The sequence below is a fragment of the Amblyomma maculatum genome, chromosome 6, assembly GCF_055883805.1.
Source record: "Amblyomma maculatum isolate TAMU_Amacu chromosome 6, ASM5588380v1, whole genome shotgun sequence".
Taxonomy (NCBI): Eukaryota; Metazoa; Arthropoda; class Arachnida; order Ixodida; family Ixodidae; genus Amblyomma; species Amblyomma maculatum.
The window spans coordinates 134799215-134825147 of NC_139349.1; the positions used below are offsets into that span (position 1 = coordinate 134799215).

Genomic DNA, 25933 nt, shown 5'->3' on the forward strand with positions numbered 1-25933 from the left:
TTGACCGCTGTCTTAAAGCCTGCTACCGTTTGGCAGAACCTTTGAGGCCTTCGGCCTGTGGGCCCAGGTGCCAGTCTGCAGTAAACGTCAGGCGAGCTATGCCCAGCCAGTACTGTAACAGGGAGCGCCCCAGGTACAGCGGATCATTGAGCAGTGTGGTGATCAGTTTCGACGCGAGCACTCGGCACACCGTGTTGACGCATGGCAGCTCGATGCCTCCCCTTTCTCGCGGTAGGTGAAGGAAACGGCGCACGACAAGAGCTGTCCAGCCATCCCAGACCAACGCCCCAGCCAGGGAGGCGAGGCGGCCTGCCGTTCGACGCGGAATCACCGCAACGCGCGAAACGTACAGCGCGTAGGCGTACGCCTGTCTTTACGACCCCGACTTTTATCTGTACGGAAAGTGCAAAGTGCGCTGCCTCCGACATCGCACTTGTGGCAAGCGCTACCACATCCTGCCACGTCCCAGACGGCCACTGACGTCCGACGGACAACCCAACTCGGACGCAACTCGGCGGCCGATTTCGGACGTCCGCCGGAATTCCGGCGTACGTACGAAAGCGGATGGTCGAATCCGTTCGCCCAGCGGTCAGCCGCCGTACGTCCGCCACTGGATTTGCTTTTACACAGCTATGATATAGTTTGTAGTCGTCGTGCTCGTCTGAACTGCGTATAAATCAGTAATGCCGTCAAGTCTGCATTATATGATGCCAGAGCGAATCGATGCGATAGAAAGCGTTTCCATTAAACAGTTTTTTTTTATTTTCCGCATGTTTCATCGTTGAATTCTTCCATCAAAAATTTTTGATTAAAAGTTAAATGACCATTAAATATTTTTCTATCATGATGCTTCGGTGAAATTTTAATCAGTGGCTGAATAGACGCAGCAAGCAGCAAGCTCAAAAAGAACGAAACCGAACCTATCCTCAAAAAAATCTGAAATGAGCCAATCCAATCCACCTGACAAGATGAAGTTTAGTCATGGAAGATGGCTTCACGTTTCCGTGTTCTGCATTTTCTGCGCAGTTACAAATACCTGCGGCTGTAATGCACTGCTAGCATTGTTTTTGCTGTGGCTTGGTGCGGCTGGCACACTTTGTTCACCCGCCGATTCCAAAGTAAGTATTTCATCGAACTTTTGTTTCTTTAGTGGAACTTTTCGATGCACCGATAGTGGTGAGCTTTTGGGTAAGGAAACAGCTCTGTACAGCAGCCGAACGGTCGAGTGTTTTAGGCGAGACTGACAGGATGGCTCCGCGCCGACTAACTAAAGTGCAGCCTCAAATCTGAGGGCCATCTTTCTCGGCGTTACTGGACGCTGCGCCAGTAAGCCGCGCAACTTCTCTGTCTCTGATAAAGGAGTGCCTGCCCGAGCTCTAAAGGAGTTAATTTGTTAACCATGCGCAACGTGCTAAGTTGTAAAAACTATACGAGAAAACTTTTGCACTCCTCGAGCCTATCGTGCGACATGCCTACACTTGTGAAGACGTCGCGAGATTTTTTTTTTTAATGGACAGCCGCTGATCTTTCTCTCTCGAGCTTTACGGCAACTACAGTTTCTAGAAGGAACGGCTGTAGCTACTAAATAACTAAAGGTTTAGTACTCTCCTTCAGCTTTGACAAACCAGGACAGCACCTTGCGCATGTTGGTTATGCATGTGGGACCGAACCGCGCAGAACAACCGGACAAGGAGATGAGAGAAAAAAAAAAGTCAGCACTTGTCTTTTTCTTGACCCGTTGTTCTGCGCTGTTCTGGCACGAATTTGACATACCGCCGCCGCGATACAGTTGGGCTGTGAGCTCTGGTGCCTGCAACGCCTTCTTTTATGCAAAACAGGCATACTGGGAGGCCATGCAAGCCGCAGGCTCAAAAAAAAAAACACGAGTTGAGCAAAAGTGAGATGAAGACAAAATTGTTGTTGCTTTGTCCTTACAGATATTCAAAGGCTCCTCAGAACTTCACTGCATTATTGACAGCGAGATAATGCCAAAGCTACACTAGAGCCATGCAGCACCTTATACACTGTAAAAACAAAAACACCTTATTAGGTGTTTTCGCATGTCTATAACTAACACCCATGCACCCTTGAAAAGAAGTGGCTTCAGAGTGCCAGTACACCCTCAAAGATGGTGCTTCGGTTGGTCATAACACCCTTCTATGGGGCCAATGCACTGGGGTGTTTTCATCACCTTTGCACCCTATTGCAGGGTGGAAGCAGTGGCATTGCACCCTTACACCCCTTGATAAAAATCAGTGCGGTAACGTCCATATATTGCATTCCCTAATTAGGAATTACTTTTGCCACTACACGTTCCTTAATGCTTTTCCTATGTGCACATTTGCAATCAAGCCTAATGGTATTCCTTTTAACCACCTGTAATGCCAAATGAGCTTGTAAAGAGATGCTGCATGCCATTATTTTGACATCTCGAATGGCCCATGCCAGTATGATTGTTTTTGCAAATTCACAGAGCATGTTACAAAACAATGTCACTCTCAGAAGGAAAGTGGAAGTCTTTTATTCGGCATAGAAGGGTCAGGGTTCGGGCTAGTGGGTGCTCGGGTGCTGGTGGAGGGGGGGTGGGCAGGGGGGCACTTGTGTTCTGTTGCTTGATTGATGCGCGCTATGGAACCTCATTTATGTAACAATACTGCCACTCTCCACCGCGAGCCTAGCAGACGGGCAAAAACATATATGGTATGTACGTAAATACCTAAAAAAAATGAAAGAAGCAAAACAGTTCCAACAAATGCGGACAACAAAGTATACAATTTTTTTCAAAAACAGAACCGAACAATGAACACAACAGCATGGTGACATTTCTTAAAAAACAACAACAAAACTTTTAGTCGTATGCAACAATAACCGCAGTACACAATATTAATCCTATGCTTTGTCAGTGTCAGCGCGTGCGCTTGCATAAAATTCGGGCTTAAGCGATGAAATAAAGCGTCGTGCAGCGCATCTTGGTTTCGACACGCAGACGCCCAAAAAGAGGTGCTCTATAAAGCAGCACAAATTGTCAGACCCCTTGTCATATGTCAGAGTGAACAGCCAAAATCGACCCATTATTGGAACAATACCCTAAGTAGAGTCGATGACTCGAAGAAGCTTCCGCTGCTGAATGAAGGGGAAATGCTCTTCAGCTTCTTTGATGCTGCTCCCAATATATCCGACGCACGGCGTGGCAGGCTTTTCTTCCTGTTCCTTGATAAAATTGTGAAAGAAGTGCATAACAGAGCAGCTGTATAAATATGCACAGCACCTGGCAAAAAGCAAATTCAACATATTTTCTACTCTATATTTTGAATACGCCAATGCCCCTTTAGTATACAGCAGTGTGCTGGAAAAGGGCCCTATCGGAAACCACTGGTGGTTATCTCAGAATTAACAATGCAGAGTATACTGTTATAGTTGGTTCAGGAGGCACAAAGCCAGCAGTCTGATCAAGTCATAAATGAGAGCACATAAGGTCAACCCATCTTTATTCATGCAGCATGCTGTTGCAGGGTAATTTTAGATTATGCAAGCTATTTTATCAAACAAAAATGGCTACACTCATCAAAAGCACCTGGGTTAGAGAACTTCTATGCTGCCCTGCGAACTTTTCATTTCACATGAACTGGAATGCTTATTATGATAGTTAAAAATGTAAATAAGCAATAAACAGCACTGGAGCCCGGTGTTTACTACTAAAATATTAACAGCTGGCTCAATTGAAGGCTTCACACAAGGCCTACAGCATACCCTGCACTGGCCAAGTAGATACTGCAGAACCAAACAAAAAAAAAAAACGTTTAAAGAGCGTACTTAGTGATGGGGCACTACAAAAAAAAAGTGCATGTAATACATAACACATAATGCATTTAAGAACTTTTGCACGTCTTCTTGTGCTAAGTATGAACCAGCCAAGCCCTAGGTCATCGCAATACTTCCTGAAGTGTTTACATTTAAGGTTTAGTAACAAGGAAAAAGTGTTGTCGCTGTTCTATGTGGCAGTTCTGAAACTTCATCACACATTATTCATTGAAAGTGTGCACTGGAGCTTCGAGTTGAGCGAAAATTACATGTGCAACAGCAGAGCATTACCAAACAACCAAACAGCAGAAGCTCTAAAAAATGTCAACACTGAAGCATGGCATGTTAAAACATTTTCCACGCGTAGCACATTGTATGCATAGACATCCAGAACATCAGTGGTGAGCCTCAAGAGGCGGCAGGAAGCTCAAGTGTTCAAGAAGTTGTAATCGTTATAGCGGCAGGCAGTCTGAGCACTTTGAAATACTAAAGGTTCGAATACTAAAAATATGTTTACTAACTTGAAATGCAAAAATAACTATTTGGATTTATTAAGAATGTTTACTATAAATGAGAATGTCTATGACAGTGCCACATGGTTAATGCATGAAATGTTAGCATCTGTAGTTGAAGGCATTATATTTATACAGCATGAACCTTGAAACACAGCAGTATTTTCTCCCAACCAATGTGGTAAACCTAATCTCAGAATTAAAATTATTACATCATTTCAAACTTGGCTAGCAAATTACAGCATTTTTTTTAAATCACTATTAAACTGCATTACCCACCTTCAGAAGCCTGTAGGATAAGACAATGCGGCAAATGTTTCTTTCGAAGCAGTCTCAGATTTATATATTCCAGACATTAAGAACATGTTAGGTACTATACTCCGTTTCATACATCAAGTGCAACACTACCAAAGCTACAGCTCTTGTTTGCACTCTCCGCATCCGCGATGAAAAATAGTGCCTGCTCTTGACGAGAGAAAATAATAGTTGCTTTGTCTGCAAGCTTAATACATTTTACAGTTGCCATCAACTTCATAAAAAGTACCTTTTTTAGGGAAAAAAGGTCGAATTCGGCTAATTTGTATGTTTTTTTATGTCGTTTTTGTTCGTGCCGCGTTTTGCTGCCCCGCAACCTTGCCAGCTGTGCCACCAGATGGCGCTGGCTGTGCCCTCCGCGCTGCGCATCCCTTTTTGAGAAAATGGTTCTTTGGTGCGCATTTTTTCTACGAGATCCGCTCTGTGAAGATGTCTAAGCATGCGAAGCATGTTATTGCAAACGTGTATGCTCGGAATAGAGCCCGTTTCGTTAGGAACCGCTCGCCTACAGAACGAGCGCGTAGTGATACGCCTCCTGTTTTTTTTTCTTGCGGACTACTTGCGTAGCTTTCGCTGCGTTGCACCTGATGTATGAAACGGAGTATAGCATGCATGAACAGGTTGAGAGACCCCTTGCCAGCATATGCTAAACCCCACCAAGCTGCCTGCAAGAGCCATCTGATAAAGCACTGCTGGTCCACTGCAGCAGAGTGCTTAGTCAAATGGCACACTGCACCAATCTTGACATTACCAGTGCTTCATCAGGTGACTCTTGTATGCAATATGACGTGGTAAGCATGTGATAGCAGGAGTCTCTTAAAAGTGCTTTTGATTGTACTTACAGTGCAAATAATTCTTTCACAGCAAAGAATTCACAGTTGTGATGAAAACTTGTGTAGTATTTCTATTTGAATTATGAATCACTAATACATATTACAAGTTAGACTGTAAACAATTTTAGAAACAAAGAAAATTCGCTAATAATTTTGGTTTCAAGTAGGCTTCCTGAATATTCAAATGACAAAGAGAAAACTTGCAAATGATACAAACAACATCCAGAGATCCCGGCTGGTTCCCAATGTTTGCCAAGAGTTGCAGAATGCATACTGTCTGTACATCTACAATAGAAATAAGCAACACAACAATGGTGTACCTCCTTGCAGGTAAAAAGAGACAGCCGAGTTTTGAGGCGATAATTTATTGTCTAATTTAGGAAGGCAAATAAACAAAATTGAAAACATGTAGAGGCACGCAAACTGAAAGCCAAACATCCTACAGCAAAAATTAGCAAAGCTTGTGAAGATTTGAATCAGGTATCACCTAATTCTCTGCTACTAGTTGAACAGATTCGAAAAGGCTGCTCCATTACAATGGAGAAGAACAATAGGTAATTTAAATTTAACTAATGCGAAAATTGTTACATATGAAGAAATGCACAGGCTAGTTATGGTTTTATTATTCTTTCTGAGGCTCAGCCATGTTTTTAGTATATCTATAAGGTAATGCAAAATGGCAAAATGTAGGCATTTAGCGAAAAACTGCCAATTAGATAGCACATGCAGCAAACAGAAGGAAACAGCTTAATACTTACGCTCCTTTTTCCTTTCACGCATTCCCTCAGAACATACTTCGAGCACCCGGGCAATGTCCTTTTTTCTTGCACGAATGGTGTCCTTCAAAACAAAGACAAGTGTCTTGTTAAGGCCAATTTCAACTGCCTCTTTGCCGTCCTTCTTGATCAGCATGTTGACGTCATGTAAGAACTGCAAGTTTGTGTGCATGGTAGCCATAAAGAATTCATTTTTACTCAATGTTTCAAGTAACTGAATATTAAAAATCATTGTACAAAAGCTAAGGCAATTAATGCCTTTGTACATATCTGAAAAAAAAAAAAAAACTGGCATTAGCAAACAGCAAATACAAATATTTACTAAGGTCAGAAAACTGCAAGAACCATCAGTATTTTGCCACTCATCGCCAAACTGCAAGCAATATTAAGGAAAGTCTAATATAAAAAATAACAAAGCAAAAATTATGATCCTCCTTCCCTCAATACTTGGCACACGGCTGAATGGCAATAAAATATGTAATATATCTCTAAACTAAGGGTCCCCGCTCAGCTTTAAAAAGTAGGCTTCAATTCTTAGAGACAATCTACAGACATGCATCGTTAGCATATGAAAGTCAAATTGTTTTCTGCGCCCTTTAAATCAGTAAACTGCTTTCAACACATACATTACAAATTTTTTAATAACAGTAAGTCACAAATTTGCCTGCAATATGCGCACTGTGATCAGCAAAGAAGGTAAATATATGCGACTAAGGCTATGATAACCGCTTCATATGTACATTTAAGCAAAAGACAAAAAAAAAGTAAACATCTGGTCAGAATCAAACTCTGTAATAGCAACATCCGGTACAATATTTGGCCACAGAATTCAAGCTGTCAACCTCTACTTGAATGCTGAGGCATCAGTATCGAATATCCATTTATTCTAGTCTAAAGACACTACAAAAATCAAGTAAAGCGGTCAAACAGTTATGTTGAAATGTGACCACAAAAATAATGAAAACTGAATGGTTTGAACCACATCAGCTGACTTAGCACGTGTACAAGTGCCTTAATTGAAGTCTTACTGAAAATAAAATACGTACCTAAATGATTCTTCGAGAGCGAAAGTAAACGCCATAACAAAAGCAGCATAATAAAAATGCAAATTCACACTCCATGCAACCGCATAATATGGTCCCCGTAAAATGAAAAATGCTCCCATTAATATTAAAAAAGGCAAATCCAGACGCGGGGAAGTTAACATAGGCTGATGATAGCGGCACATAGTTTACGCAGTTTGGAATAAACTATTATGCAACCAGGCCGGCCGACCAGCGCACTTCGATGCCGAGAGCACGAGCGCAGAGGCGTGCCGCGCTGAACGGCCGCCGAGAATGAACATAGCCTCCTCGAACAAAAAGTTTAAACAGAAGGGCTGCGGGAGGACGCTCCCCGAGCAGCAGGACGGTGCGCGCCTATGCTCCAAGTAAAAAAAAAAAAAGGGGGGGGGGGGGGGGTCGCGCGCTCCGAGTGAAAGAAGATGACGAAGCATGAAAGAGGTTTCAGGAGAGCGAGCGCGAAGTGTAAGAGATAAGGGAGGAGGGGGAGGGGGGAGTCGAGAGTGCTAGGAGAATTAAGGTAGTACGCCAACATGACCTTGCCGCACAAACGGAAGCGGTAGAACAAAACTGAGTCGTTGCGAACTGAGCGCAAGTATCAAACTGTCAAGAAACGAAAATCGTTTCGTGAACCTCCTGCGCGTACGAAATGCAAGGAAACGTAGCACATACATTATTTCTGTTCAAGAAAGTTGAGACTGATGTTTTTGCGCGAAATCTGCGTAACTCGCCGCGACATCTACCACATGTGCGATGTCATTTTGGCAGCCAGGTGAAAACAAGCGCGTGTCTCACGTTTTCATTTCAGCACATTCTGGAGCGTTCCGGCACAAAAAGACACAGAATGCAGCAATCGGGTAGGACACTGTTCCCACAAAGCGCAATATGAGTGAGAATAGGCTTACCTTTACAGACGATTGCGTCAGCCGCAAAGTACGCTGTCCGCCTTCGTATCACCAGCACCGAACCAACCAGTGCGATTTCAGCGCGAGTGCAATGTAGTCGGTGCATATACCTCTTAGTCACGCAGAAAAAAAAAATCGTTCATGCCTTCTTCTTTCGAACATCTCAAACATAAAGCGGTGCAGCAGTCCTTAGGCCTGAGCAAAGCAAAAAGAAGCCCGGACACTTGCCGACACGATAAATGCCCGTTTGCGTTGAACACCACATGTAGAAGGCACTTTACAAGCGTACACACTTCTGTAACACATATGCATGGAAAATGCAACACATTCACGAGGGTACACAATCGAAGAAGCACATTCAGCATTCGCCGAAACGTGGTCGAAACGCACCCCACAATGCTAACGGCCATATTGTGAAATTTGAAAAGAGCGTTCGTAGCTACCGGCGGCCTCCTGGCGGTGAAATTTTGTTTCAGTTTCTGTTTCATTTTTAGAAAGCACTCGTGTGTAATTTTAATTTTAGCGTTACTTTTGGTGGTTTATTTAGGTGTTGGGTTATATTAGCAGCGCCGCTTGTGTATAAAAGGCTACGAAGTTACGCAGCCATATACCCCCAGCATGTTAGGTGATATTGCTTGCCCGTAACACCCTAAGGCCTATTCTCCAACCAAAGCACCCCTTTGGCATGCAAGAGGTGATTTCGAATGGCACGAACACCCTAGACTCAGGGTGTAAGGGTGTTTTGAATCAGACAAATGCCCAAAGAGGTGTTTTTGTTTTTACAGTGTAGTGCATGATACTGAGCTTATGTCTCGCACTGAAAGCTCTTACCATGTTCTTAGATTATCATATTAAAGTAGCTTTAAACCCATGCTTGTTAATACAGTGATAGCCATAAATTGAATCTCGGGCATCATGCTCACATACAAGGCTTCTGATAACCGCTGGTCACATGATGTGGGCTAAAGCAGAAACCTGTACCTTTTCATCTTACAAGCCTTTGTGCAATTGATGCTTTTATTGTGTTGTAAAAGTTTTTGTGTTCTGTTTCTGTTTGGGAATGCTTTCCTTATTGAAGGCTAACATTTGGCTTGCTACAGCAAAACCTCTACCTAGTCATCCTAAAAACAGCACCGCAGTTGGTGTTTTTAGTGTGTTGTGAAAGTATTTGTGTTCTGCTTCTGTATGGCAATGCTTTTCTCGTTGAAGACTAGCATGAGGCTTCCAAAAATTTTTCAGGTGCCATTTGCTGTAGCCGATTTCGTAGGCCAACCGGAAGCAGCACTTTGAACATGGAAAACTGTCATCCACGGGGGAAAAACAGCAACATCCCTTTGCATTCTCATTTCTTTGGTATGGCTAAAAGTGAGTATTGTATCATAATCTATATTATTAATATTGAATCATGATTGTCAGTGTTGAAGTTGTTTGAGCGTGATGATTTTAAACACACAGGACATCCCTTCGACATTAAGGTTTTAGCTTGTTTACATGTAGGATGTAGAACTGGTTTCAACAAACTTTATGCAGCAAATTCTTTTTACATTGTCCACCATGTTACTTTTTGTCATTGTCCATTGAAGTAAATTCTTAGCTTGAATGGGAATGTGTGGCATGCAGTTTGCAAAATAGCAATGCATCCGTCACAGCCATGCATCAAGGCTAAGTGGCTTGTGCGTAGAGGGACCAGCCGCTCCAGCTTCACGTCATCTGCCTCTTTGCTCCGGTGTGCAGACGTGCATTGAGACAAAGTGATTTATGTGTAGAGAAACCAGGAGCTTCTTTGTCACATCTGGCTGTTTGTTACGGTGTGCAGATGCGCATTGAGGCAAAATGGCTGATGTGTAGAGGGACCAGTAGCTACTGCTTAACGTCCTTCGTCTCTTTACTACAGTGCACAGCTGTGCATTGATGCTAAGTGGCTTGTGCATGGAGGGCCCAGGAGCTGCAGCTTCACGTCTGCCTCTTTGCTCAGGTACGCAGGTGCGTATTGAGGCAAAATGGCTTATGCATAGAGGGACCAGGAGCTGCTGTGTGGCGTAGTCTGTATATTTGCTATGGTGCGTATCGAAGTACAATGGGGGGACTCATGTGTAAAGGTACCATGAGCTGCTGCGTCATGTCGTCTGCCTCTTTACTATGGTGCGCAGGCATGCATCAAGGCAAAGTGGCTTATGCATAGAAGGACCAGGAGCTGTTGCTTCACATCTGCTATGATGCGCAGCTGCGTATTGTGGGTGGTGGTGGAAAACATTGCCATCAGATACAAATACAGGAGGTTACTCACTAGCTGACCCTGAGGGGGCCTGTCCTGACAAAAACAAGGGGTCCCTAGTTTTTGACCCCAGTGGTGGTAGAGGGACTAGAGGCTGGTACTTCACGCTGTCTGCCTCTTCGCTACGGTGTGCAGCTGCGATGGATGCAGTGGCATCTCAAAAAGTGCATTCCACGCACTCGTATGTTCAGCCTGAGTGGACGACTGTGTACCTGCTATAGCTTTGTTATTCATAGAATAAACCTAGGCCAAGTTGGATAAATTATAGCTCACCTCATATGTGGTCAGCAAAGAAAAGCCACTCCAGAAAATCTGATGTATTTACTGTCATAGGATTCTTATTCATATACATGCTACTGACAAGTCAGATTCTTCACCCTCAGAAATGCCAGAAAAATAACCAAGGGTGCGTCTGTAATAGTCTAGCTTGCTCTTTCTCTGCAGACTTGAGTCAGATGTGTGTTCCATTGCTGTGGGTGGGACAGGTATAAATCTTTGATTTTAAGCTTGCAACAAGTATGTTATTGTAGTTTAAAGGCAAAACGGTACTAATAATCGCAGCCCCCCGTGGCCTTTATCCCCTTTTAATAGTGTTGCTAGACACTGAATTATTAGTTTACTCTGCATTGTTTCTGTCTAGTTAATGTGCGGAGATGTACATATATTTATATGACTTGGAGTTGTCGACTTTGCACTTAGGAACATTGTAGCGTTATCTGATGTGTTGCTTTCATTTCTTTAATGATTTCTGTAAGGGATCGGTGGGTATGCTAGGCACCATTATTAGTCTGCTCTTTTTGGGTCACCTGTTCAATGCCCAGCTGCGGCCGTCTCCCACTTGCCCTCGGACAGGAGGCAGAGAGACGCGCACAGAGAGGCAGCTACAGCAGCTACAGTGCTTAACGGAAACGTAGGCAGAGAGGGAAAGAAGTCCCCTCTTCCGAGGACTTTGCTGTCGCACTCGAAGACGCGGGGACAGGCAGTTTGTTCTCGTTGCTGTGTCATGTAGGGGCTCATTTTTATTTAAGGAGCTTTACGAACAGTACGTTTAGTACTAAGGACCCCTTAGTACTAAATGTACTAAGGGGTCCTTAGTACTAAGCGTACTAAGGGGTCCTTAGTACGCTGACTGGACCCATCACCCGGAGGCAGCACAGCTTTGAAACGAGCACCTCTTTAGGAAGAACTGCTTATTATTCAAAGAAAAAACACTGTCAGGTTGAAGGGTGTAAGGCCCTCTTCCTTGTTGGGGAGCCCATAAAAGTGACAATTATTCAGTGCAGGCGCGCTGAGTGGGGTCTCGTTGAGGATTCCAACCCTGGATGTCAACAATGGTGGGAGATGGCGGCGTTGAAAAAGGGCAAGTGTGTAACAGTGACGGTATGATGCGGAACGGGAGGATGTGGGTTGGCTCTTCTGATGTGGTCCGCAATGGTGCTGACTCGGACGCCAATAATTGCAATAATTGCCCTGTAAAAGGAGCCGCCAAGGATGCAAGCTTTGGGCAATGGTTGCGCACGTGGGACACCGTTTTGATGGGTTCTAATTTTTTTTCTTTTTTTTTCCTGGGGGAGAGAGCTTGGCATGTGACCTAGTGAGCCAATCATTTCGAGGTCCATTCTCTAAATTCCGTTTGTTGTGAAACGAATTTGTTGTCCCTTTTGCATTGCTTGTATTAGGGAGGGGGTGAAGAACTTATGAAAGTGGAAAGACATGCCAAAATGTTTGTTAGCCAGTCATGTGTGAGTTCGTTGTCATTGGGGAGGAGAAATGTGGGCGGAGTCCCGAAGTTAATGAAACGGCCCCGCGGCCTGGAGAACTCGTTCTGAGCTAGATTTTGATCTCTTTCCTCTTCGGCATAGATCATGGTCATTGTTTCACCTGTTGTAAATACGTACATTCATGTATAAAATTTTCAGTTCATCTTCCTCTCCGTGTGCAAGTTGTTGTGGCCAGATGCAGTAAATTCACTATTTTCATTTCTATATAACGTGCCTTTCTGAAGATAGTGAGCTCTTTTGTCCAATCCTGTAAGAAAGCAGCAAAGCGCTCCCAAATCTTCCACAAAACTGTGTGATATCTTTAATACTAACTGCGGCTTGGTGTCACTCAAAACATGTAGTCGAGGTAGATTCCTTCCCCCCCCCCCCCCCCTCTTTTTGTTCGTTCAAATGAGGACCAGCGGACACTAACTCTTGCTTTTGTAATGCCCTAGGCCCCGCCTTAAGGCAGTACTCCAATGTCAATACCATTTTTATAGCTATGGCTGTCCAACAGCACTAATGTCTTTTATACACTTCTTTTACTAATCTCTTACCCAAGTGGTGGCTTATACTGCGGGGGCGAAAGTCTCTGGACAGTATCTCTAGATTTGGGACTAGAATCGCGATGTAAACGAATTGTGACCTTATTTCTCTTGCACACATGAAAGAACTAACGTTCAACTTTCACATCGACAAGTATGGTCAGAGTTTCCTGGTCGATGTGAAAGTAATGTGCTTTGATTGCAGTTTGTGTAGTCCACACACTTGTCCCCGATATTACATAGAGGCAAATTAGGTGCCTTTACAGGGGCAGTTTCTTTGGCGCCCACTACCTTCCCCATAAAAAAAATCCATGACATACATGCACAGCTGGTTGCCAGAATTATGCAACCATATTTCAGTAACTAACATCCATGCTGCATGCTGCCGGTAATACATCAGGAGCTTGTGGTTGTCAGCTTTTTGTGTTTTGTGCAACTATAAGCCTTGCTATTGTAATGTCACATATAGCGCTGTGGGTAAACAAATAACTTTACTTTTAACTCTTGTAGAAGCATGAACACTGCGCAATCACTGCGGCGGGCTATGCTTCCACATTGGGCTTTAGCCACATGTCAAATGTCTATCTTTATTCTGCTGCAGCAGCTTGCATGTTATCAGATAAGTTACTTCGTCGCAGCTGCTCTAAGGAGACGCTTTCTAGACGCTTGTAGCCTAGATGTTGATGTCGATATACCCCCGACACGCCCAGGGAATGTCTTCGGTAGAGGGTACATGGAAACCAGCAAAATGTGCAGTTTACAGAACGAAAAGGTAACAATTTTAAATGATGTTATTATTGATCACTTCTTTTCAGAGCAGGAACAATGACTTTAGAAATCTGCCGGTTAAACCGCTCAAAATGCAGGTTTCTGCCGCCAATGCGTACCTGTGTAATACTGCAATGCTCTGGCTGTGCTTTATGTTCATATACAGCATCCCTTATGCTTAGTTTCTCTGCATGTGCACTCCATGTCTTGGGCATTGCTGAGGGCGCATAGCAGCAAGCATAACATGCCATGTTTGGTCAGAGTGGCATGTTCAAAAAGACGACATAAAAACATTAAAATACTGAATGCCAGGTTCTGGTCAAACTACGTTTGTATCTTTTGTTATTCTGCATGGGTTTTGCTGCAGTTATGTGACCTTTCTATATAGTATGTGACAGTTCTGAATGGAGGTGCATGCGTACAGTGGCATCTGGAAAATGCAATTCAGAGAAACTGGCAGTTGCCCTTGGAGATGTGTAATCAAAGTTCAGCACAGATAACTTGAATATCATTTTCCCTTCTATTGCAGGAGGAGCCCAGCCTGCTCTTTCCATCTTAGGCCTGAAAGACCAGCAACAGCTGATCGAGCAAATGCACAGGATAGTAACTGCTCCTGGAATCCCGGCCTGCGGAAGCCGCCCACAGAGAACTCTATCATCTCCTCGCTAATTCCGAAATATTAGGTTTCAATAAATACCTTTTCCTCCACCACCTCCCCAAGGGAAGAGCTGTCACGGCCAAGGATAATTAAAAAAATTATTCAAGTAGATTCTTAATACTCCAGTTGGCCTGCATTTTACCATGCCATTCCTTAACATGGATATTTTTTTTTTTAGTGTAGACTATTTATGATTGCAGTTTTTGCAATAAAGCAAAAAAAAAATGTTTTTACAACCTCGCATGCTGGTATGCCTATGCACTTAGCATGTTTTCAGGAATGGTGCATTTGTGTAAAGCAGCTAGCATATGTGCCTCTTTGATGGAAGTTTTAATTGCACACTACTGTTCAGTGCTTTGTGTGTGAAAGTAAAGCAGACAACAGGAAACTTGAACCTGTTGCATATACTATTGTCTGCTTTACTCTCACGACAAAGGCATTGAGCACTAGTATGTGACTGAAATTTCCATGGCACATGCTTGCTGAGCTTTACACGAATGTTATTGGCAAGTTTTTACACCAATAGCGGGCCCTGCAAGCATGTTCCGGGAAACGTCCGAATGTCCGCCTCCGGCTGCCCGTCGGACGTCCGTGGGACGCGATCCGGATCCACGAACGATAGTCCGACGGACGTCCGCTGTACGTATATCGAACATAACCGGATTTCCGTCGGATGTCCGAAGGTCCGAAAACGGACGTCCGTCGGTCGACCGTCGGACGTCTATGGCCGTCTGGGGTCCGCGGTGATACGGCGCTCTCTTCGAAAAAGACGCCCAGCACACGGACCGCGTCAACAAATGGAACACAAACTGGGAGAGGGTCCGCGAAAGAGCCAAATCGCAGCGCGCGGCTTTTACTGGCGTTCAACTGCGCTCCAGACAAATTAGAATATGTGTCAAAAACAGCAAGAAAGGCGACGAAGCTGCGGCCATCGCGTAAGAAAAGGGATAGATCGTCTGCGTAAGCTGATACCACGACCGTTTCCCGCCCCATCACCGGAAAGCTCCGGATGTGCCAATCATAGGCAACTCTCCTTAAGAGCGGATCCGATGACAGGACAAAAAGTGCAGACAAGGGGCAACCCTGGCGAACTCCCCTTGTTACGGCGAAAGGAGGGGCTACTGACCCGTTCAGAACAAGTGCACTACTTAGGTTGCTGTACAAAACTCGTATCCTGTCGACAAATACCGGAGGCGGACCGAAGCAGCGGAGGACAGCTAACAAGTAGCTGTGCTCGATTCTGTCAAATGCCTTTGACTGATCTAAGGAGAGAAAGACTCCGTCTACTGCATTCTCTTTTGCATAAGCGAACACGTCTCGTGTCAGCGTGAGTGACGCAAAGACGGAACGACCCGGAACTGCACATGATTGATACTCGCTGACAAGAAATCGTAGGACGGGGCGCAGTCAGGCGTTTGACCAAAAGGGAGGCAACCAACTTCTAATCTGTGTTAAGTAGCATAATCGGGCGCCACGCCTCCGGGTCCGATAACGTCGCATCATGCTTCAGCACTAGTACGATCCGGCTTGAAGAAAAGGATGCAGGCTTTTTACCCTCTTCGAGGAAAATGTTCACAAGGCGCGTCAGATACCTTCCAATGACATCAAAGAAAGTGCAATAGAACCCCGTAACCAATCCATCTGGTCCGGGTGCCGAAGCCTGGTGGATGCCTCGCAAAACGCTTACAATTTCCTCACCCGTTGCTGGGGCGCACAGCATCTCAATCATGTCATCCGGTGGGTGTGGTAATGTTTCGCAGAAGTCTGTAGTCGCTCTCTCAAAAACGTCGTGCTCGCAGAGGCCTTCCGACTCGAAGATCGCTTTGAAGTAGCCTCGAAAAACGCGTTCGATATCTGCAGGCTCCATGGACGTTGTCCTGTCTTGCATGCGCACTTCCTCAATGCGGGCAGGTCTGTTATTTTTGCCGACAGCTGCACGCGTACATTAAGTCGTCCGTATCGTAAGCATGCAGACTGCAGGTCCGCAGCGATGCGCGAGGCTCGCGATCCCTCTTCTAGAATCTGATGATACCGCATGCGAAGACTTTCCAGATACGCATTGCGAACGTCAACTCGTCAGCGTTTCCAACGATTCTCATGCGGCGCAGCACGTCATTCAATGCTGCAATGTTGCGCGCCCGCCTTTGCTTACCTGCGCGAACCAAAATATCGCGCCATTAAAGCTTCAACGAATCCCACATCTCAGGACTGCAATCTACAAACTTACCAACTGAGCTGATCAAGTCTCGGCGGATGTCGTGGACACTGACGAGATCGTGGAGGACGGAAACATCCATGCGCCAAGTCCCAGACGAGTCCGTATGGCCCGACGCACTCCTCAACGACACAACCACCGGGAGGTGGTCGCTGAGGTGCCCGACACCAACAGGTCGAGTAACCACTTCGCAGGATACTAAGACATCAGCAAGCGTGGGAGGCAGATACACGCGGTCAATGCGACTCCCGCTCAGGCCTCGTGCCCTTGTGGCCACGAAAGCGTCGCCGTGTAGAGCGACCCACGCGTCGGATAGCTGGAGCTGTCGTACAAGCTTCCCCAACTTCTTTGCATTATAGCAGGACGTACCCTGCCTTGGTCCGCGGATGTCGAGTGTTCAGTCTAGTACGCAATTAAAACACCTAGGAGCACGTGAGGCATAGGCTCCAAAACCTGCCACGCAACTGAACGGAAAAACTTATTCGTTGAAGCGCGTGTAACTAGAGCGTACACATTCACGAACCTGATCTTCCGTCCGTTAAGAAAAACGTTTACGACGAGGACGTGGCCATCAACACCAAAGGTGCATTGCGCTCCTGCCCGACATGCCGGCGTGAGGAAAATCACTTCAACGCCGCAAAACCGCGAGTTCGTCAACGTAAAGAAAGCGTCCACATTAAAACGCGAACGAAAAGAAGTAACGTCAATAGGAGAGCGGAAATTACACCCTTGTATAAATAAAACATCAAGGTTGTGCAAGCGCGCTAGGTCCAATACTCCCCGTTGCTTTTCGGGGTTTCTAATCTCTTGAACGTTATTCGAAGCAAAGCGAAACTGCACCATCATGAAAAAGAGGAAAATAAGCACAACCGTAGTAACACAATATAACAACTAATCAAGGAAGAATTCTACGAGCTCACAGCATTGTTCTGTGGCCATAATCCGCGGCTGGTGCCGCACACTAGCGTCGGGCAGGCGCATGGGCAGCAGGTTTAGGTGCCCGCTGTTCGAGCTGAGGGCTGGTCGACGGCGGAGAAGTGACGACACGCTGCGCTTTGCGGGCTGCCGCAAGGTCCGTGCTCCGCAGGCGACTGCAAAAACGCAGTCCCGCACAGAAACATACGCACAGCAGGACCTTCGCAGTCTATCGTTCAGTGCACATGTTGACGAGGCTAAAACGCTGAAATCCCCGCAGAGGCCAGTGGCGACCGGCGGGAGCCGCCCAAGGAGCGGTCGCGCTGCCGCTAGGCGCGGGAAAGAGGAACAGAGCGACCACAGGGCTCAGCGACTCTTGATGTTAGGGCCATGTTGGGTACGTGTCATTATCCGAGACATCCATTAACGTGCCGTCATCGCCCTTTCTTACTCGTTCCATGGGGGCAGTGGTTGCCGCGGATGGCGAGATGCTGCCATCGGATGCCGATAGTTGACGCTTGGAGTCTTCTGTGGAACGCGCCCTTCCGCACGGCCCAGACCTGCACGGGTGGTACGCGCGGCTCCTGGGCGTCCAGTCTCAGCTGCTCGTAAGGGGCGCCGCCTCAGCCTCACGTGTGAGGCTGTGGCTGGCCCAGCCTCTCCTTGCATGTTTTGCGACTGGTGCGCGGTGGCCTCCTCTTCCGATTCCATAGAGTGGGTGGGGGAAGTGGCAGGTGACTCGCTGTCATCGCCAGAGGACGGCACCGCGCCGTACACCTCGTCTTCGGAAGACAGGCCCGAGGCCTCATTCAGGCCAGCCGCCGTGGTGGCAGTAGACGCCGTGTCCTCGTTTCCGCTTTCCTGGGGCTCGGGGGACACACGGAGGGCGTCCTTTGCCTAGATGGTGGAGGCCACGTAAACCTGGGCTAGAGGCTCTGGCTCGCCCCGAGACTCCCGAAATATGAAGCCTGCAGGTTTCCCGGACGCGGCTGTCACGGCAACATATGACCTGGGCAACACACATATATCATGTTGAGGCATGAAAAGGAAAGAAAAACAAAGAGCCTCTGCCCGTGCCACTTAGTAGTCAGACGTCGCATGCTGGGCTCCGCAGAGTTTGCACGCCGCTCTGCAAGCGTCGGTGTCGTGGCCGAAGGCGGAACAGCGTCCGCACTTGACCGCCCTACACACAGCACCGGCGTGGCCCTCCTATCAGCACCGCGAGCAGACCCGCTTCATGCCCCGGCACTCGAGCATTACGCGGTGGCCCGAGACGGAGAGGGAGTTGGGTGGCGCACGCAGCATGTCCAACTTCACACGCCGGCATCCGTTCTCAGCAGTAGAGGGAATTTATTGTCTTTCACACACATAGGTGCTTATATACACACACACGCACTGTAGTACATACATGGGAGGACAACGAAAGGTGCGATACTAGCAACAATCACATATGAATAGTTATTCCGTGTTCATCAATACCTACAGAACACAAGCTCAAAAGAAATTACAATGAAAAACTTAATGACAGATGATTAAATCTTATATGGCAATACACTTCCTCATGATTCGAGGTACGTAACAAAGGGGGGAACGGGTGTGGCAGCGCTGCAGAAAGCGCGCCTCTCCCTCTCTGTCCAGCTGATCAGAGAGATACTTCCACAACATCAAGAATAAGAATCATATGCACTGGTGACGAACCCAAGATCTGTTCAGCCTGCCTGAATAATTGCCATGTCAGCAAACGCGGTAAGGCGAACCAAGTTGTGCGAATATATTTTGCCTACAAGCTAACACCCTACTCTTGATAAGCGCCTATGCGGCTATTTTAGCATTTGGTATTGCATTTTGTGTATTTCTCCTAGTCAGAATTCAGCCTGTAGAGTGCCCACTTAAAACACGAAACAGAGGTCTTGGAAACAATTATAAACGATAAGCTTCGTTTTACGAATAGATGCGGTAGCGTCTTTGACACCGCCTTGTATTCTGCAAATTTTAAGCTACAGAGCCAGTAGCAGGCCCTTGCATTTTCGTTTCCTTCTTCCTACAGCCACAACAACCACAACAAGTTTTAGGCACTCAGAGACTGACAGTGTGGCAAAGTTTTAAATGCTTAGTTGCTTTGGTATATGGGGAAGGAAAGCGCAGTATATGCCTCAGTGTGCAGCTATATTTGCAACGAATGACATACAATAGACCTTTCCAGCAATTCCGCCGCGCCACCGAGCGGCCCTGCAAAGCACGCTGGGAAAGCAGAGCGTCGCCGCGCTCACGTCCCTCCTACTCTGCCAGCTCTCAGGCAAACTTTTCCCTGCCATCTCGGCGTCCTTGCTGCGCTGCTATTCCCCGTTGTTTTCTTTTACGTTGTGCCCACCTTTCCTTTGTAACGTGTTGCACAGTTGGGTGTTGCCTTGTATATTTCTGGATCATCAGCCGACACGAAAAGTTCGACGTTCACCCACTGCAGCTCTTCGTGGCGGTACGCGCATGCGCAGTGCGGACACTCCTCTCCGCGCCGATGCGCGCATTTTTAAGGCGAAAGCCTTTAATGGCTCATGCTGTCGTGGACAAAGTGTGTCCCGCTTTTGCGGCGTTATGATTGGCCGAGGCGAGATGCGTCCCTGCCATCTGCAATGCCACACGAACGCGCGCCAAGGAACCCCACGCGACAGGAGCGATGGTGTACCTTATAAACTCACACTTGCCGGAGTGTGTGTGATAGATACTGCGCCTTTCCTTTCCGATAACCCAATTATAACTGTATGTAGCACTGCAACGAATGCCGACAAGTGGCTAACGATGGGAGGCAAATTAGAGAATAGGAAGGGTAGGATTTCGCCATTTTCTTCCTAAGAGACATCTAAGACGCTCTCTTTTTTTTTTTTTTTTTAATGCGAAAGCATTACTTCGCTATGTTCACAGATTTCTGTCCGCAGACCATGTCCGCAGAATATGTCCGCAAAATCGTGTGTGCAGCAGTTGTGAGTAATTAAGAAGTGGTAGAGGTTAGTGAGTGGTGTCAATCGATAGAGAGTGACGTAATGTTACTGCCGAAAAATAATTAGGCCAATAAATTAAATAGGAAATTAATTAGAATAACTGGTTCACAGGAAAGGCAAGGCGCAGTATCTGCCACACTTGTTCTGTGGACACCTGAACCGCACCGTAAGGGAAGGGAGGAAGGTGGGAGTGAAAGTGGAAAGAGGGAAAGGGGTGTCGTAGTGGATATGACGGCAAGGATGAGATGTCACGCAACCGGAAGTAGAGCCGAAAAAAAAGGCATAGGAAGGAATTGGCGCGCAATTTGAAATTCGTCATCATCATCAGCATGACTATACCCACTGCAGGGCGAAGGCCTTTCCCATAGTTCCCCAGTTAACCCGGTTCTGTGCTAGCTGCATCCACTTGACCCCTGCGAACTCCCTAACCTCATCCGCCCACCTAACTTTCTGCCGCCCCCTGCTACGCTTTCCTTCCCTTGGAATTCACTTTGTTACCCTAAGCGACCATCGGTCATCCTCTCTTCGCGCTACATGTCCTGCCCATGCCCAGTTCTTAATTTCCACTAGAATGTCGGTAACTTGAGTTATTTCTCTGACCCACTCTGCACGCTTTCTATCTCTTAATGTTACCCCTATCATTTTTCGTTCCATAGCCCTCTGGGTTGTCCTCAACTTAAGTAGAACTTTGGTTAGCCTCCACGTTTCAGCCCCATAGGTGAGTACAGGTAAGATGCAACTAACTGTTGTATACTTTCCTCTTGAGCGATACCGGCACGCTGCTAGTCATAATCTGTGAGTGCTTGCCAAATGCGCTCCATCCCAATCTTATTCTTCTTGTTATTTCCTTTTCATAGTCCGGATCTGCGGTTACTACTTGTCCTAAGTAGACATATTCGCCTACTACTTCCAGTACTTCGCTACCTAATGTAAACTGCTGTTCCTTCCCGAGTCTGTTGAACATTACCGTAGTCTTCTGCATATTGATTTTCAAGCCTACCTTTCTACTTTTCCTATCTAGGTCATCAATCATTATTTGCAGTTCATCGATGCGCGGTAGAAGTAGGCCGTAGGATAGTTAGAGAGGATACCGGTAAGCTGTCTAAGGAGACGAAAGATTTGATCAAGAAACGCGAGTATGAAAGCTTCCAATCCAACAGGCCAGATCGAATTGGCCGAGATATATATCAAAGCTAATCAATAAGCGCAAGGTGGCCGATATAAGGAAGTATAACATTTAGAAAATTGAGCATGCTGCAAACAACGGGGGAAGCCTTAAAGCGGTAAAAAAGAAATTGGGCATAGGCAAAAACCAGATGTATGCGATAAGGGACAAGGCGGGCAATGTCATCACGAATATGGACAAGATAGTCAAAATAGCCGAGGCGTTTTATACAAATCTCTACAGCAGCTAAAGTGGTCGGGACCGTAATGAGATTGGCGGTAGGGAAAAACAGTCAGACGTTCCACCAGTGACAAAGGATGAGGTCAAGAAAGCATCAGAAACTATGAAAAGGGGGAAATCAGCTGGAGAGGATCAGATAACTACCGATTTGCTAGAAAATATGGCCACCTTGTATACGCAGTGCCTGGTGTCATCGACAGTACTGGAACCATGGAAGAATGCAAACATCCTCATTCATAAGAAAGAGAACTCTAAGGACGTTAAAAATTACATACCAATCAGCTTACTGTCTGTTACGTATAAGGTATTTACTAAGGTAATCGCTAATAGAATCAGGACAGCCTTAGACTGCAATCAAGCAAAGGATCAAGCAGGGTTTCGGAAACCGTACTCTACTATCGATCATATCCATACCATCAATCAGATGATATAAAAATTCTCGGAATATAACCAGCCCTTATACACAGCATTCATTGATTCTGCAAAAACATTTGACTCAGTTGAAACCTCGGTGGTGATGCAGGCATTGCGAAATCAGGGGGTAGACGAGCCATACGTGAAAGTGCTGGAAGATATATATATATATATATATATATATATATATATATAGTGGCTGCACAGAAACCATAGTTCTGCATAAAGAAAGTAATAAAATTCCCATAAAGAAAGGTGTTAGGCAAGGAGACACAATCTCCCCAGTACTATTCATAGCTTGCTTAGAGGAACTATTCAGAGACTTGGAATGGGAGCAGTTAGGGATAAGGGTAGATGGAGAATACCTCAGTAATCTGCGATTTGCTGATGACATGGCCTTGCTAAGCAACTCGAGGGATGAACTGCAAGTAATTTGAAAGTATCAAACAATAAAATGGGCAAAAAAGAAGTGAATTAAGCAACCAGAAGCAACCAACAGCAGCATCCGTGCTTTCGCATTACTCCAATGCAGGTTCTGCAGTGCACTTTGTTTTATTGCCTGGTCTTGACACATTGCTTTTCACGAGAACAAAATCATCAAAAATCACACAAATGCTATTTACATACGCTGTTTACATGTACCACACTAAAATTAATGCTACACAACAAAGACTGTAGCCTTGAGAATCACTCGGGAGGAGGCTGCTGCAGCTTTCTGGATTACGAAAAACCTGTCCATGGGCCTCCACGGTATATGGAGCTCAAGAATGGTGGGTTACCATTGTGATAAAGATGCACGGCCTGCCAGAATTTATTAATGTGAGAGCATTACTTCACTATGTTCACAGATTTCTGTCCGCAGACCGTCTGCGCAGAGCGTGTGCGCAGCAGTTGTGAGTAATTGAGAAGTGGTAGAGGTTAATGAGTGTTGTCAATCGATGTAGGATGTCGTAATGTTGTTGCTGAAAAAATAATTAGACCGAAAAATTAAAGAGCAGAGCAAAATCTGCATTGGAGTAATGCGAAAGCATGGATACCGCTGTTGGTTGCTTCTGGCTGCTTAATTCAGTTCTTGTTTGCCCATTGTAGTCTTTGGTACTTTCAACAGAATATGCTGTGGAAGTGAGGAATCGATTTCAAGAATTAGATCTAGAAGACACTGAAGAGATGTGGACTGATGTTCGTGATATAATACAAGAAGTTGCTACTAAGCTATAGCTCCGAAGCAAAAGAAATGAAAGAAAGCAAACTGGTTATCTGAAGAGGCTTTGCAAATAGCTGAGGAAAGGAGGATGGTAAACGTTATGGGGGAAAGAGAAAGATACAAGGTTCTCAATGCGGATTTTCAGAAAATAGCAAGGAGAGATAAGAATGCCTTCCTGAACATACAGTGCCAAGCAGTTGAGGACAACAGCCAATTAAGGAACACAAGAGCTCTGTATAAGACAATCAAAGATATCAAAGGAAGCTTCTGTGCTAAGCTGGGCAAGATAAAGGACAAACGAGGCAAGGACTTCATTGAAGCCTCAGAGATAAAGAAGAGTTGTCAGGAATACACAGAAGAACTGTACAAGAAGGACCCGAACGTGCAAACCCAACATAAGACGGTTGTGATTATTGATCTCGAGCCGGGCATCCTGAAGAGTGAAGTTTAATGGGCCTTAGCCAGCCTTGCTAAGAACAAAGCTAGCGGAATTGATGGCATTCCAGCTGAGTTGCTTCAAAACTTCAACCATGACGCTGTTAACATTCTGCATACATTATGTCAGAAGATTTGAACCCTGCAGTGGCCACAGGATTGGAGGAGGTCAGTTTACATCCCCATTCCAAAGAAAGGCAGTGCTAAAGATTGTTCCAACTACTGCACGATCGCGCTTATTCCACATGCTAGCAAGGTGATGCTGAAAATCCTCCAAGGTAGGCTGCAGCAGTATGTGGATCGGGAGCTTCCGGACGTGCAAGCTGGGTTTCGCAAGGGCAGAGGAACTAGAGACCAGATTGCCAACTTTCGCTGGATCATGGAAAAAGCGAGAGAGTTCCAGAAACCCATTTACTTCTGCTTTATTGATTATGCGAAAGCGTTTGACTGCGTAGATCACAGCAGATTGTGGCAAGCTCTCCAAGAGATGGGAGTTCCAATTCACCTCATCTGCCTCCTCAGGAACCTGTATGAAGGGCAAGAGGCTACAATCAGAACTGGGCACGATCTTACTGATTGGTTTCCGATTGAGAAAGGAGTGAGACAAGGCTGCATACTGTTGCCCTGCCTATTTAACCTATATGCAGAGCCCATCATGAGGAAGGCCGGTCTGGATGAGTCTTCAGTTGGAGTGAAGATTGCTGGAAAACGTATCAAAAACCTTAGATATGCGGATGCTACCACTTTAATGGCAGAAAGTGAAGTGGAACTCAGGAGACTTCTGATGCGCATACAAGAAGCAAGTGAGAAGTTTGGGCTTAAACTGAACATTAAAAAGACAAAGATCATGGCGTCTTGCCCTATCAAGTCCTGGAGCATCAAAGGACAAGAAGTGGAAGCTGTGACAGATTTTCTCTTCTTGAGCTCCGAGATTACCCCGGAAGGAGACTGCAGCCATGAAATTAGGAGACACCTGCTTCTGGGAAAGAGCCACGGTTAGCCTTGACCGTCTAATAAAGAGCAGAGATATTAGTCTGCCAACCAAGATCCATATAACACGTGCTATGGTCTTTCCAGTTGTGATGTATGGATGCGAGAGTTGGACTGTGAAGAAGGCTGACCGCCGAAGAACTGACGCGTTTAATTGTGGTGCTGGCGGAGACTCTTGAGAGTTTCTTGGACTGCCAGAAGATCACATCAGTCGATATTGTCGACTATAAACCCTTACTGCTCACTGGAGGGTCAAATTCTAAAGTTAAAGCTCAGCTACTTTGGTCATCTGATGAGAAGAGAGGAGTCGCTGGAGAAAGAGTTGATGTTGGGAACGGTTGAGGGTCACCGGAGAAGGGTTAGGCAGCGAACGCAATGGTTAAATGGCATCCTCGAGGATCTGCAGATGACGTTATGTGATGTTAAAAAGATAGAGACCGGAAAGCGTGGCGTTATATGGTCCATAAGGTCACGAAGAGTCGGACACGACTGAACGACTGAACTGAACTGACTTTCAAATTGCGCGCCAATCCCTTCCTACGCCCTTTTTTCGGCTCTACTTCCGGTTGCCTGACGTCACAATGTTGCTGTTGTTGTTGTTGTTCTCTAATGTGATGGCACATACCCACACAGGGGGATCGGCCAAGAATTGGGGTGCAGAGATATTAAATTTTGAGATGTATAACTACATCGCAAAAATAAAAAAATAAATGCTGGGGAATAGAGAAGGAAATGTAAATATGATCAACCAAAATATAAAAGAATAAATACTAACGCACGCAGTGGGAGAATAGTAAGATTTATATGTACAGATTAAAACTTCAAAGCATATTAGCAAGGTAGACGTTTTGTTTCTATTAAGAAGTTTTTAATGGCGTTAAAAACATGCCTGTGGCTGTACCCAACCATGCTGGCACTGAACGATAATAAAATATGGCTGCTCACATTAAAACCCAGCTGTTGTAACGGCTTCTCTAAATACCGTTTTCTCATCATGGTAAAACGGCGGCAAAATATCAAGAAATGATCTATTGTTTCCGGTTCCCCGCAGAATGCGCAGACAGGAGAAAGCGCCAAACCAGACCTGTGCATATAGAAATTTAGGGGCGGAATAAGACAGCGTAGCCTGGTTAGAGAGACCTCAGTCTGC

At 45.7% G+C, this 25933-nt stretch overlaps 1 long non-coding RNA gene across 1 annotated transcript; it reads left to right on the plus strand.

Moving 5' to 3' along the window:
* The first annotated feature begins 936 nt into the window (after positions 1-936).
* On the plus strand, positions 937-14368 carry LOC146186809 (uncharacterized). Its single transcript, XR_014708171.1, has 3 exons — positions 937-1118; positions 9443-9568; positions 14081-14368. It is a non-coding gene; the product is annotated as an uncharacterized LOC146186809 (long non-coding RNA).
* Positions 14369-25933: the final 11565 nt, after the last annotated feature.